This window comes from Ailuropoda melanoleuca, chromosome 2 (assembly GCF_002007445.2).
Source record: "Ailuropoda melanoleuca isolate Jingjing chromosome 2, ASM200744v2, whole genome shotgun sequence".
In the NCBI taxonomy this organism is placed as follows: Eukaryota; Metazoa; Chordata; class Mammalia; order Carnivora; family Ursidae; genus Ailuropoda; species Ailuropoda melanoleuca.
The window spans coordinates 130,056,142-130,068,692 of NC_048219.1; positions in this window are offsets into that span (position 1 = coordinate 130,056,142).

Genomic DNA, 12,551 nt, shown 5'->3' on the forward strand with positions numbered 1-12,551 from the left:
AAATCTTTAAAAAAAAATGATATTGGAAATAAACATAATGTATGAATATGAAATTAGAGCCAGATTATATAATTTCACAACAACAACAATGGAAACACACACAGTGGTGCCTAGGATTTCGTGTCCCTCTGGACAGGGACCAAGGGCTCTTCTCTCTGTCCCAGCTTCTAGCTCAGCACTTGGCACAGGGCAGGTATTCACTTGTTAAAAGTTAGAGTGATCAGTTTAAAATAGATGCAATCTACGGTTAAATTCATGAGGTAGATTATATATTTTTCCCAATGTATTCAAGAGAGAGTTTGGAGATTTGTAAAAACTGCAAACAGGTAAGAATCAAATATTCGCTTTGTTACTCTCTAAACTCTCTGACCTTGGACAGGCTTCTTTGTGGCTGGGCGTATGTCCTGGGAGATTATCTTTTAAAGGTGTATTTCTAGACAAGCATGCGAATCCTGTGGAGAGAGGAAAAACTAATTATAGACTGCTCAGTTCTCCTCAGAAGGCTATGTTCAATTTTGAACTCCATCATACACAAGAACATGAAAGAACATGGCAAGAATCCTGTAGAGAGAAACCAGAATTATTAAAGAGCTGAAAGATATGCCTTTTGGGAGAAAAATACATTTATGAAATCAGTTGATTCAGCTTAAAGAAGAAAGATTGAGGCACAAAATATCTCTGCCCCTGATATTGTCTCCATATTCGTACTTCATATTAGCTGTCATTCATTCATTCATTCATTCATTCAACAAATACTTTTTGAGCATCTACTCTGTGCCAGGTATTGTTCTAGAAGGAGAGGATATGTCAGTGAACAAAGCAAAGTTCTTAACTCATGAAGCATATATTCTAAGCTGCTGGTTAAAATCAGGCAGTCATAAAAGTGAAGAAAAATGATAAATCTATTTAGGATAATCGAGGAAGAGTTCTCTGCTCAACTGACATCTCACAGAGCCCTAACTGACTTGGGCAACAAAGTGCAAAGGCCCTAAGACAGCCTCATGCTCAGCATTTTCAAAGACAGTGAGAGCAAGAAGGGAGAGGAAGGGTAGCATATTAGGTCAGATTTAAAGACAGAGGTCAGAGTGTACATCGCCTTGAACTTGAATTTTATTCTAAATGTGTTTGGAATGTCATTGGAAGGTTGAAACAGAATAATAATTATTTGATTTACATTTGAAAAGAATTACTCTGGCTGCCATGGAGGTTAGAACGTATGGGGCAAGATTAGAAGGTAGGAGGCCAATTAGAAATTTATGGCAGTTGTCTAGGACAGAGACAAGGTGGTTAAGACAGGATGTGGTGATGTAGCAGGATAGCAGTAGTCAGATGCATGTTATAATTTGAAAACAGAACAGGCTTGGGACGCCTAGGTGGCTCCGTCAGTTAAGCCTCTGCCTTTGGCTCAGGTCATGATCCCAGGGTCCTGGGATTAAGTCCCTGCACTGGGTTTCTTGCTTAGCGGGGAGCCTGCTTCTCCCTCTGCCTGCCACTCCCCCTGCTTGTGCACTCGCTAGCGCGCGCTCTCTCTCTGATAAATAAATAAATAAAATCTTTAAAAAAAAAGAAAAGAAAACAGAATGGGCTTATGGAATATTGTTGTGGATATGGAAGAAAGAAATTTTTGCCCAGAGCAACCGAATTTCGTTTGGAGGATGGGAGTCAAAACTATGTTATGCTCGAGACTTCTAGAAGATAACCAAGGGAAGATGCCACATAGCAGTTCGCTCTCTGAGTCTGGAAGTGGGGGTGGTGTTGAAGTGTAAACTGTAAATCTGGAATCATCAGCATGGATTTAAAGAGAAGCAGCTGACTGAGGAGCTGAATGAGGAAGGGAGTGTAGGTAAGGAAGAGCTCTGAGAACTGAGCGTGGGGTCGGCCAGCATCTCGAGGTCAGGCGGAGGAGGATCCAGTAAAGCAAGCTGCCCTCCGAAGAACACTCCTGGCTAAAAAGGAACCTCTTTCTCGGAAGACAATTCTCCACGTATCTCTCACATTTCTGCATACCTTGCAAGCAGAGGCACTGACTGCCTCTGTTCTAGATTCTCTTTTCAAAGATGTTTGTAACGTGAACAGCCTTTGAAGGTAGATATACGGTCTCTTTGTAGGGCAAAGAACAGATTGCTTACAGCTTTGGAAGATGGAGATCATGTCACCCTTCAGAACGGGAGCAGGCATGCCTGTGTGCCTGCACACGGGCCCCCTCTTCCCCTTTGCGTCACCTTGTGGGAACGGACCTTGGTGAACTGGTGGAAAAAGTGCTGCCCTCTGGCCACTGCTATTGCCGTGAATCACACAGGCCTGTATCTCTGACCTCGGCACCTCCTGTGTCTATCGGCATCCATGAATCTGTGATGAGCTAACTTGTTAGCCTGCAAGGAAAATCTCAAGCCCTTCTCAGTTCTTGACAATTTTCTTCCTGAAATCCGCCTTTTTCTATAGATGGAACACACAGTTGTCAAATCTCATCTTGGAAGGTAGGATCTTACACCCCACAAAACTGCCAGAAGTAGCTTGGACGGACCAGTGTTGCTCCGGTCACTGTCTCTCTGCCCACTGACCTCCCTGGCAACCAGGGTCAGGCACTTCAAATAAGCTGGGGTCAAGGATGCCAGTACAACTCTGGATATGACCACTTCCTGGAACCTTTTCTCTAAGGTTCTAGCTGCCACCAAAAATCTCTTCTTCCGGGGAGTACAGTTAGACTACCTCTCCCAGCCTGTCTTGCAGTTAAGACAATTCAAACGACTAGCTCTTGCCAAGGGAATATGAGTGGGAGTGGTACACACTGGGTCCAGACCATCTTCCTGTTCCTCTGGCAACTGGATGCAGGCAGCAGCAGGAAGGTCCGAGAGGAATTCCAGACGCTCAATTCGACCCTGTGTTTAAATGGAGGACCCTGTACTATACCATGTATAGACTTCCCTCCCAGTTCTCAAAATCATAATTGCAGGCTTTATTTATGCTGTCTCCAATTGTGACCCCTCGATATTCATTCCCTCCCCTACTTCCACGCCTTTGCCCGCACCATTTGTGATGCCTGGGGGCTCCCGCCTTCACTTCAGTCCTCCCATTGACTAACTCAGCTCACTTCCAGGTCTCAGCAGAGGCCTGAGTGCCCACAGGAGGACCTTCGTGGTCTCTCCAGGCCTCTTCCTACAGACTTTCTCCAGATGGCCCTTTTCACTCTGCTTGTAATTGCCTAACACTTACTTCTCTTGCCCACGAGGCTGGGAGCTCCTTTAAGGCACTTGCTTATTCAACAAGTATTTGCTGAATTCTTACTACACATCAGGCAGGAACTGTGTCTTAGTATCTTCATATTCCCAGCAAACGGCGTAAGCCTGATACTTTGCAGGTAGTCAATTAATATTTATCAAGTAAATGGATGAATTTTATGTCTTCATTGTCTAGAATTTTACCTCTTATAAGCAGACCCTCCATGGATATTGAATAAATCGATAAGTAAATGAATGAATGCTTTTGGAAGCTATATAATGCAATTAGAAGAAGGAAAAGGTGTCCCTTTTGCTTGGGTTGTGATGAAAGCTGAGAAAAAGCTTAAAAGACAGGATGGAAAAAAATATTTAAGAGAAAATATAAAGTAGAACAATGCTACAAGAAAATGTCCATCCACTCTGTCTTCACATGGGCACCTCTCTGAAAATTTGTAACAGGCTATAAAGTATAGAGAAAACATTCTTGCTTGTTGAAAATGATGCACCTGGTACCTTCTTCTGGAAAGTACCCATCCTCTGTACTCTGTGGAGGGAGGTGGCCCAAGTTGTTCCATGAGTTGACCGGCACCCCATAAGGTATCCTGGATGAAAACTGTATCCCCTTATCAAAGGCACCCAGATTAATTACCTCTGTTCCTTCGCATATGGAATTGGAACTGGGAAATACAGACTAAAAATCAGGAGTTTGGTATTGGGAACAAAAGCTAACAGGGAGTGGACATCAGGTGGGAGGGAACACGACGCTTCAGGAGTGGATCAACGGCAGGAGGAACTGGCAGCTACAAGGAGGTACAAGTAGGAAGAGGCCCAAGGCGGAGGAAAGCCATAATGAGCAGAAGATGAGGTGGTGGGCCAAGAGCGTCATAGTCAAAGCAGCAGAGAAGCGTCCCTGAGCCACATAAACAGGGCACGAGAGTCAGGTTGGCAAACTCCCTCTGTCAGGGAGAAAGAAGCATGACCCAGGCTGAGAATTGCTATGGATCCCAAATGCCCTTCCAGATCGGATCTCTCTGACGCCTGGCTCTTCCTGGGTCTCCCAGGATCCTGTCTCTTTTAGGGCCACATGTATCCTTATAAACAATTCCCATTAAGTATAGGTGGTCAGAGGAGTCTCTATTCTTTAAAATCAAGAGATCCTGTCACACCATGTACATTTTTACACAGGCTGGTCAGACTCACAGATAGAATTATAGTGTCCTGATTGCTCATAGCCCCAGACTGGGGGCTTTGACTTCCTCCAAGGATCTGACCTTCTTCAAAGGGTCTGAGCTGGGGCGGGGACAAGGGGCAGTAACACAGCTCAGGGAGGCACTTCTGCACTCTGCCCTTCAATGAGCCTTTGCTTCTGAGATTTAGCAACGGGCTGTCTTCAGCGGAGCCCTGACTTCAGGAAGCCACGTGAACCCATTTGACCCACTGTAATTGGTTTGGGTTTCTCCTGACGTAGCCACTCATCAACATCAGAGAATGACAATCTAGGGCCCGGCTGGGCCAGCCCCAGGGCACCTCGAAACACTCCAGAGTAGACCTGGCTGGTATCCAATTCAAACCCTGGGACCTTAGTGAGGACTGCCAGCTTTGGGAATGGTCTTGCTGTGTTACCAGCTTTATTTCAAGTACCAGTGACAGGTCTACCTCTAGCTGTCCTTCTAGGAAAATGTTTCACAGTGAGTAGCTGAAAGAAGACAGTGGGAATGGATGCTTCGTCTTAGGGTCTGACTCTGATGTATCGTGTGTGATAGGATGCGGGGCAGGTGGTTTGTGGCGTGCTATGGCTGACTTAAGGATGTGTGTAATTTGCAAAGTGCGGAATCTCGAAGTGGATACCTTTGTATCCACTTGAAATATGATACCCTCATATTTCAAGGCTTTCAAAAAAATTCTTGTAAAGAGAATATGGACCAGTCTCCTGTCACCCTAGTGAATAATGCCCACGAAGTATTAAGTGCTAGAGAAATTTTTTGTGGCCCAGGTTTTCCATTCTAGTCTGGAGTTCGCTTTTTCTATTATGGTAAAATAAACAGAACATAAAATTTATCAGGGTAGCCATTTTTAAGTGTATAATGCATTGGCATGAATTACGTTCGCATTGTTGTGTGACTTTCACTACTATCCATCTCCAGAATTTTTATCATCCCAAACTGAAACTTTGTACCCATTAAACAATAACTTCTTGTGTCCCTGGTCCCTGCCAACCACCACTCAGTCTTTCTATCTCTATGAATTTGACTACTCTAGGTAACTCGCTGTAAGTAGAATCATAAAATAAAGCCTTCTATGTGTGGCTTATTTCACTTAGCATAATGCTTTCGAGGCATCCACATGCTTTAGAATTTCATTCCTCTTTCAGAAATAATATTCCATTGTGTGAATAAAGCACATTTTGTTTATGTACTCATCTGTCCATGGCCACTTGAGTTTTTCACCTTTTGGCTATTGTGAATAATGGCGCTGTGAACGTGGGTTCGGTTTGAGTCTGGAGCTCTATTTTTGAAGTCTTCATGATGCTCGTGATGGCAGGAAGTTGGGTGTCACTACAAAGAAGTTACGCTTTGTATGTAGAGAGACCTGGGCTCAAATTGCAGCCCTGCCATGTTCTATTGTATATCACTGGGATTGCCATTGATCTCTGAGCACTTTCCAGTCTGAGAAATAGTGATAGTATCCACTTTTCAAGATTATGGTGAAGATTTAATTGTATCATTCTGGGATGAATCCAGTTGTGAAAGGCCTAAAGAGTGAATGATTTGGGGTGCCCTCTTTAAGAAAAGGAATGCAGGAGTGCCTGGGTGGCTCAGTCGGTGAAGTGTCCAACTCTTGATTTCGGCTCAGGTAGTGATGTCAGGGCTGTGAGATGGAGCCCACATCAGGCTCTGCACTCACCAGGGAGTCTGCTTGAGGATTCTCTCTCTCCCTTCCCCTCTGCCCCTCTCCCTGCTCACATGCTCTCTCTCTCTCTCAAATAAATAAATCTAAAAAAAAAAAAAGGAATGCAGAATTGGAAATAAATCGGGTATGAAAGGGTCTATTTAGTTAAAATGAGAAAGAAAGGGAAAAAAAAAACATGACAAACTATGGTAGACTTGGAGATTCTAGTCCTGTTCTTCTTGATATCTCCTTAGGCAGACAGTTCATCAGAAATGCTTCCTGATAGTTATCTGGCTTCCTGTCCTCAGTTGGAGCTGCCTACTGCCCCCAGCTACTCCCAGACACCTGCACAAGGTGGGACTTCATCCCTTTCATGGCAAACCCGCTCTGATTTCACTCAGGATTCATGTTTACTGTAGTTAGCATTATTGAGCTCTTCCCATGTGCTGGGCACTGTTAAACATTTGGTAATATTGCCTTATTTCATTCTCATAATACCTCTATGAAGTAGGGATTACTTTATTTCCATTTACCAGATGAGGAGACTGAGGCATGAGAAGCTTTGTGAACTGACCAGTGTCACAGAGCTGCTCAGGCACAGAGCCTTGGAGACAGAACGCTCCCTCCACCCCAAACTTAACGTCACCAGGCAAACTGCCTCCTGATGGATAAAAGATGTTCATAGAATCATCAAGCAGTGATGAGCAAGAAAAGAAATTCTCCAGGGAACCTTTAGACATGTCTGTCTCTCAATCTCTAGACTCCATGTTCCAACTCTAGCTCTGTGTTCAGCTCTCTTCCTTTCGGTTTGTTTTGTTGTTCATCCTGTGGATCATTCATCACCAAAAAACAAGACAGAAATGTGGTCTTAGATCACACAATCCTTTAGAATTCTTTCTCTGATTGAAGTCTGATACAAATCACATAAAAACAAATGAAACAAAGCCTGTTGCCCAGGCCTTCGGAGGAAGGTGACACCACTTGCCAGAGGCAGGCCTGGCATCGGGTCCAGGAGAGGGTGGTCACAGGCATGTCCTGTGGCCAGGAAATGACTCAGGATTCACTCCTGCTCCTCCAAGGCAGTCCCTCTCCACCCAACTCTGGAGTTCAGTACTCAGTCACACTGAGTTAAAGGAAGAGAGTTCTTACTTGGCAAGTCTGGGGTACATCTTGTATGTGAGGCCTGCTGGAGAAACTCATTGACTTCAGGTTTTGGAAATGATTTTGAAGTCTAAAAGAACTGATCTTCTTCTGCACTTTAGTTTGTGGAAAAATTCCAAAGACAAGATTTTTCATCAAATCTCAGTGAATATGAGTTTATTCTAACTTGATTCAGAACTCTCTTTGCGCCCTATTTTCCCATCTATGCAGTGAATGGTATGCCATGGCAAGAGGTCCATATGAACACACAGATTGCAAAGTGATTTGCTCATTCACAGCTTGCAAAACTGCTTAAGCATTTTTTTGTTTTCTTTTTAAAAGATAATTCAAACAGTCTAACCAGAAGTTAAGATTTCTTGGGTTTTAAACAAATATTTTTTTCTGATGAGCACCATGTCTTATTTCTGGGACTGCAATGGACAGTGATATTACTGGTAAAAATGGACTCTGATTCATTCATTCATTCATTCACTTATTCATTCAGTAGCTACCTATTGAGATCCTACTGTGTTCCAAGCACTATTCTGGAAATACAGTATTGATTAAACTGACGAAGTCTCTCCCTCACAGAGCTTATGTTCCTGGGGAAGATGGACAATAAACCCACAAACAAAGACATCAGGCAGTGATACATGCTAAGAAACATGAAGAGTAGTAAGGGGTCAAAAAATGACGGAGGTGGGGTGGCCAGAGAAGCCTCTGATAAGGTGGCATTAGGCAACACCCTGGGGAAGTGAAAGAGGGAGACACATGGCTCTCTGGAGGAAGATCAAGTATAAGATCCTGGGCAGCAGGATTTGGGAACGAAGTGGCTGGTGAGATTAGGTTGGACAGGGTGGGTGAGTATGAGGAGGTAATAGGAGACAGGCCAGAGAGGCAAGAGGAGGTGGGGAACTTGTCAGGAGAGCCTTGTGGGCCATGGGCAGGACCCTGGATTTGTATTCTGGTAGAGAAGGGAAGTTCTTATGGGTTTTTGTGGGACATGATGTAGCTTATGTTTTGAGAGGATCACTCTGAGCAAACCAAGAACAGAAGCAGGAAGACCTATCAGAGGCTATTTCAGTAGTTGAGGCCAGAGATGATGAAAGCTCGGACAAGGAACGTAGCGAGAGGTGGTCAGATTCTGGACATACTTCCAAGATAGACAGGATTTACAAATGGGTCTAGTGTAGGGAAGGAGAGAAATCAAGGGCCCAAGGAAGACTCTAAGAAAAATGAAGGTCTCTACTTGATAACCCCACCATCATCAACAGGTTTCTTCAGACACGTCATAGAGATATTGGATGATGTCTGCCCACAGTAAGAGTCCTGGTCAGTTCTAGTTGACCCTAATGACCTGGGGAGTTATGTGGAATCATAACTGTGCAAAAGGTGTTCTGTGGCAGAACGGGAAGGGTCAGAACTATGCAGGCAAGTGCTCCATGGTGAGACTATCTACATACTTGTATTGTTAACATTTCTTCAGCTCGGTGAAAGTCCAATTAGCTGGCATCTCTGTTCTTGAATTCCCCATGCCTTGGCATTGGAGGAGCAAAAGAAAGCCTGGAAAATCCCCATGGTCTCATAGTCCTCTCTAGCTGCACAGGCAGACAATTGGGGTGAGTTTCAATAGCAAAAGAGTCTGCCCTAACAGATTTTTTAAAAATACATTCCTTATTAGGCCACTGTAGTAAGAAGGCAGGTGAAATGAGCATATTTTAATTTTTAAAAAATCTTGCAAAGTGGAAGGATTCTGAACCTTTTTTGACCTTGAAAATGTAATTTATGCAACTGCAACAGTAGAGAAGGTTTTATTTTCTAAAAAGTGGGAGAAATGGTCACCAAAAATTATGTTTAAGGAATATCCTTGAGGAGGTCAGTAGAGAATTTACTACTTTCAGCTACCATTTGATGGACTTTTCTCATGTTGTTGATGCCCACTCACTGAATCCTACACTGTTTATGTGAAGTCAAATAGGGAAAGGGATTCAGCTTCATCAAATGCTCTAATTGTTAAAGAGGCTAACCAATGAATTATTCTAATAAGCTATTCAAAGTGTTGTTAACCTGGTGATATCTCGAGAATTGGAAAATGTCTGGGGGGCTCAGTCAGTTAAGTGTCTGCCTTCGGCTCGGGTCATGATCCCAGCGTCCTGGGATGGAGTTCCATGTGGGGCTCTGGGCTCAGGGGGAAGTCTGCTTCTCTCTCCCTCTGCTCCTCCCCCTAGTTCCTGCTCTCTCTCTCTCAAATAAATATAATTTAAAAATCTTAAGAAAAAAAAAGAATTGGAAAAGAAGAAAGAAGAAAAGCCTTTAAAAGCAAACTCAGGGGCGCCTGGATGGCTCAGTCGGTTAAGCGGCTGGCTGCCTTCGTCTCAGGTCTTGATCCCAGAGTCCTGGGATTTTGGCCCGCATGGGCTCCCTGCTCAGTGGGGAGTCTGCTTCTCTGCCCCTCCCCTGGCTCCTGCTCTCTCTCTCTCTCACCCACTCTCTCTTTTTAAAATCTTAAAAAAAAAAAAAAAAAAGCAGCTTCAACTGGTATGTCAATTAAATGAAGCAATGTATCTAATATTGTTGGGCATGATTACTTTTAGACAAAATATGCCTCCCGTGAGCTGTCAGATGTGAGGGACTTTGAGGAAATATGCAAACTGCCTGTCTGTCCTGCAAACTGTTGTCTCAGAATTGCTCTGGCTGAAGCTGTGCTGGCAGACAGTCCCTTCCCCAGCCAGGTAGCTGAGGAGAGTGTACCAGGCATTGGGTTTTAATGGATGCCTAGTGCAGCAGAGGGCTCAACCGTAGTTTCAACATTTTTTTAAGTAGTGAATAATTTTCTTCATATCAAGGAGTTCAAAGTTTTAAAATCCCAACCAAAACACATGTAATGAAGGTTTTTTGATAGAAGAATATTTGTGTTAGTTGAAAATATTTTGGAAGAATTTTTTTTGTTTGTTTTTTTGGCCAATATTCCTACACATTGATAAAATTATGACATCTTGAGTGTTAATAGAGTAACACCCCAAAGCGTGGAAAAGATAGTGGATTACTGGATATTTGTTGCAATGTGTAAATTAATTTTGAGATGACTTCAGGTCTAAACTTCAGGCAGTTAAGGATTAGGAAGACACGATTTAAACGTTAACAAATAGAATGATTTACTTTTATGTGTCAGTGGAGGAAGAGCACTGAATAAAGTATGGACTTTAGGGAAACCTGGGTGGCTCACTGGGTTAAGCACCTGCCTTTGGTTCCGGCCATGACCCCAGGGTCCTGGGAGCGAGCCCTGCATCAGGGTCCCTATTAAAGCGGGGAGTCTGCTTCTCCCTTTCCCCCCGCCTCTCCTCCTGACTTGTGTGGTCTCTCACAAATAAATAAAATCTTAAAAATAAAAAAAAGTATGGACTTTAGATCATAATAATATATTGGTATTATCTCCCCAATTCTACTCTGAAAAGAGCTGTTAATCCTTGCCCTGATGGTGAAATGTTCCTATAGTTTAGTTAATACAGAGGGTTAAAACTCCCATATCAGAAATCACAATGCTCATTATCCTATCACACACTTTAAGATGCCCCACAGTGAAAAAAATTACTTACCTTTGTTTAACAATTAAAAAAACAAACAAAAAAATTATTTACTTGGGGAAAGCCTTTTTTCTTCATGTACTCATTAGCATTCCTAGATCCAAATTTCCACCTAATAGTTTCACAAGTGCTAGAAGAAAGAATAGAGATACTAAAAGTTTTATGAAATTTTACAAACTAGGCTGCTGTCAAGGAGACCTTGAATCAAACTTAAACATTGTAGCCAGATTTCCTAAGAAAATCCAGGTGTTAATTTGTTTCCTGATGCATTTTGAATGCATTATCTCATTCAAAGACTTTTCAAGATGGCTTTTCCTGGAGAAAATTCTCTTTCTCAGGGAAGTCCAAAAAACGAGTCCATTTAGATGATAGTTCAGATTAAGAACTTGGGGTAGTGATGACTCATTAATCTCTAAACTCAGAACCAGGCCTTGACCTTGGTTATTTGAAATATTTTTTGTACTGAACAACCTAGTCTGGTTTCCCTTGTGAAACACTGCACATTACTTCCCTAAGACACAGAGGACCCCAGTATGGCTTGTGTCCACCCTTTGCCTATTTCTTGTTAGCACAGCATTCCATCCTCGAGCTCTTGTCTGTGTACCCATCAGCCTGTCTTGCTTGCAGAAAGTCTAGGAGAGTATTCCCCTTTAAGACAACAGCATTTTCTTCTTTGGGTAGGAAGTATTGCTTCGGGTGAGAAAGTGTGCAACACTTTGTTCCAAATTTGCTTTCCTTCCTATTGTCTCAAACCTTTGGATGTATGGCTTCAGGTGCAGTGGGAACGGTCCGCTTGAATCTGGACGTCCTTCCCTGACACGATCATTCTCATAAGAAGCCTCACTTCTTACAGTGGTCAGTTTTACATCATTCTTTAACAAGAAAAATGTTGTTCTTTCATTGAGACGAGAATGTACATGAATATATAAGAAGGAATAATTTGTCTACCTTGTGGGGTATCAACATAGCAAAGGAAGAGTCACTGTAATTCAGTCTGCTTGATTTATTTAAAAAAAAAAGGGTAAAATGGGATATAGGTGCTTTTAAAACAGGGAAGCCAGTAACCAATTTTTTTTTAACACATGAAGATATGTTTCAAAGCTATATTTGCAAGTATTTTTTTTTCTTGTTCTCAGATAAACAAGCTGGATTATTCATTTGAACTGCATGCAGATCGTAAGATGGTTGTCAGAAATCAGTCTGGAAACCTAAAAACCAAGAAATACTGAGGCTTAAGAGAATGTTTAGTGGCTTTATTTGGCTTCACCTAGCTTTGCAGTGAGACAAAACTAGAGTTACAGTAACATTTTCAGACATCCTTACTCTAACAAAATAACACCATCTTACTTTTAAAAGAAATTATTTAGCCTGTTTTGTGGAACACGGAAAACACAATTATCTTGGTCTTGATACTAATCCTAAAAAAATAATAGTAAACGATGGCCCTTACAATGTGCCAGGCACTGTTCTAAATCTTGTTTCACACTGTGAGGCAAGGTACTGATGTTCTCCCCACTTAAAAAACAATATTTAACTTAATTTGATATTTTTGAACCGTTTTAGGTTGATTGGTACAGAGGGTTCCCATATGCCTCACACCCAGGCATCCCTATTATTCCCTAGTAGTAACATCTTATATTATTACGGTATATTTGTTACAATAATAAACCCCTTATTGATACACTATTATTATCTAAAGTCCATATTTTATTCAGATTTC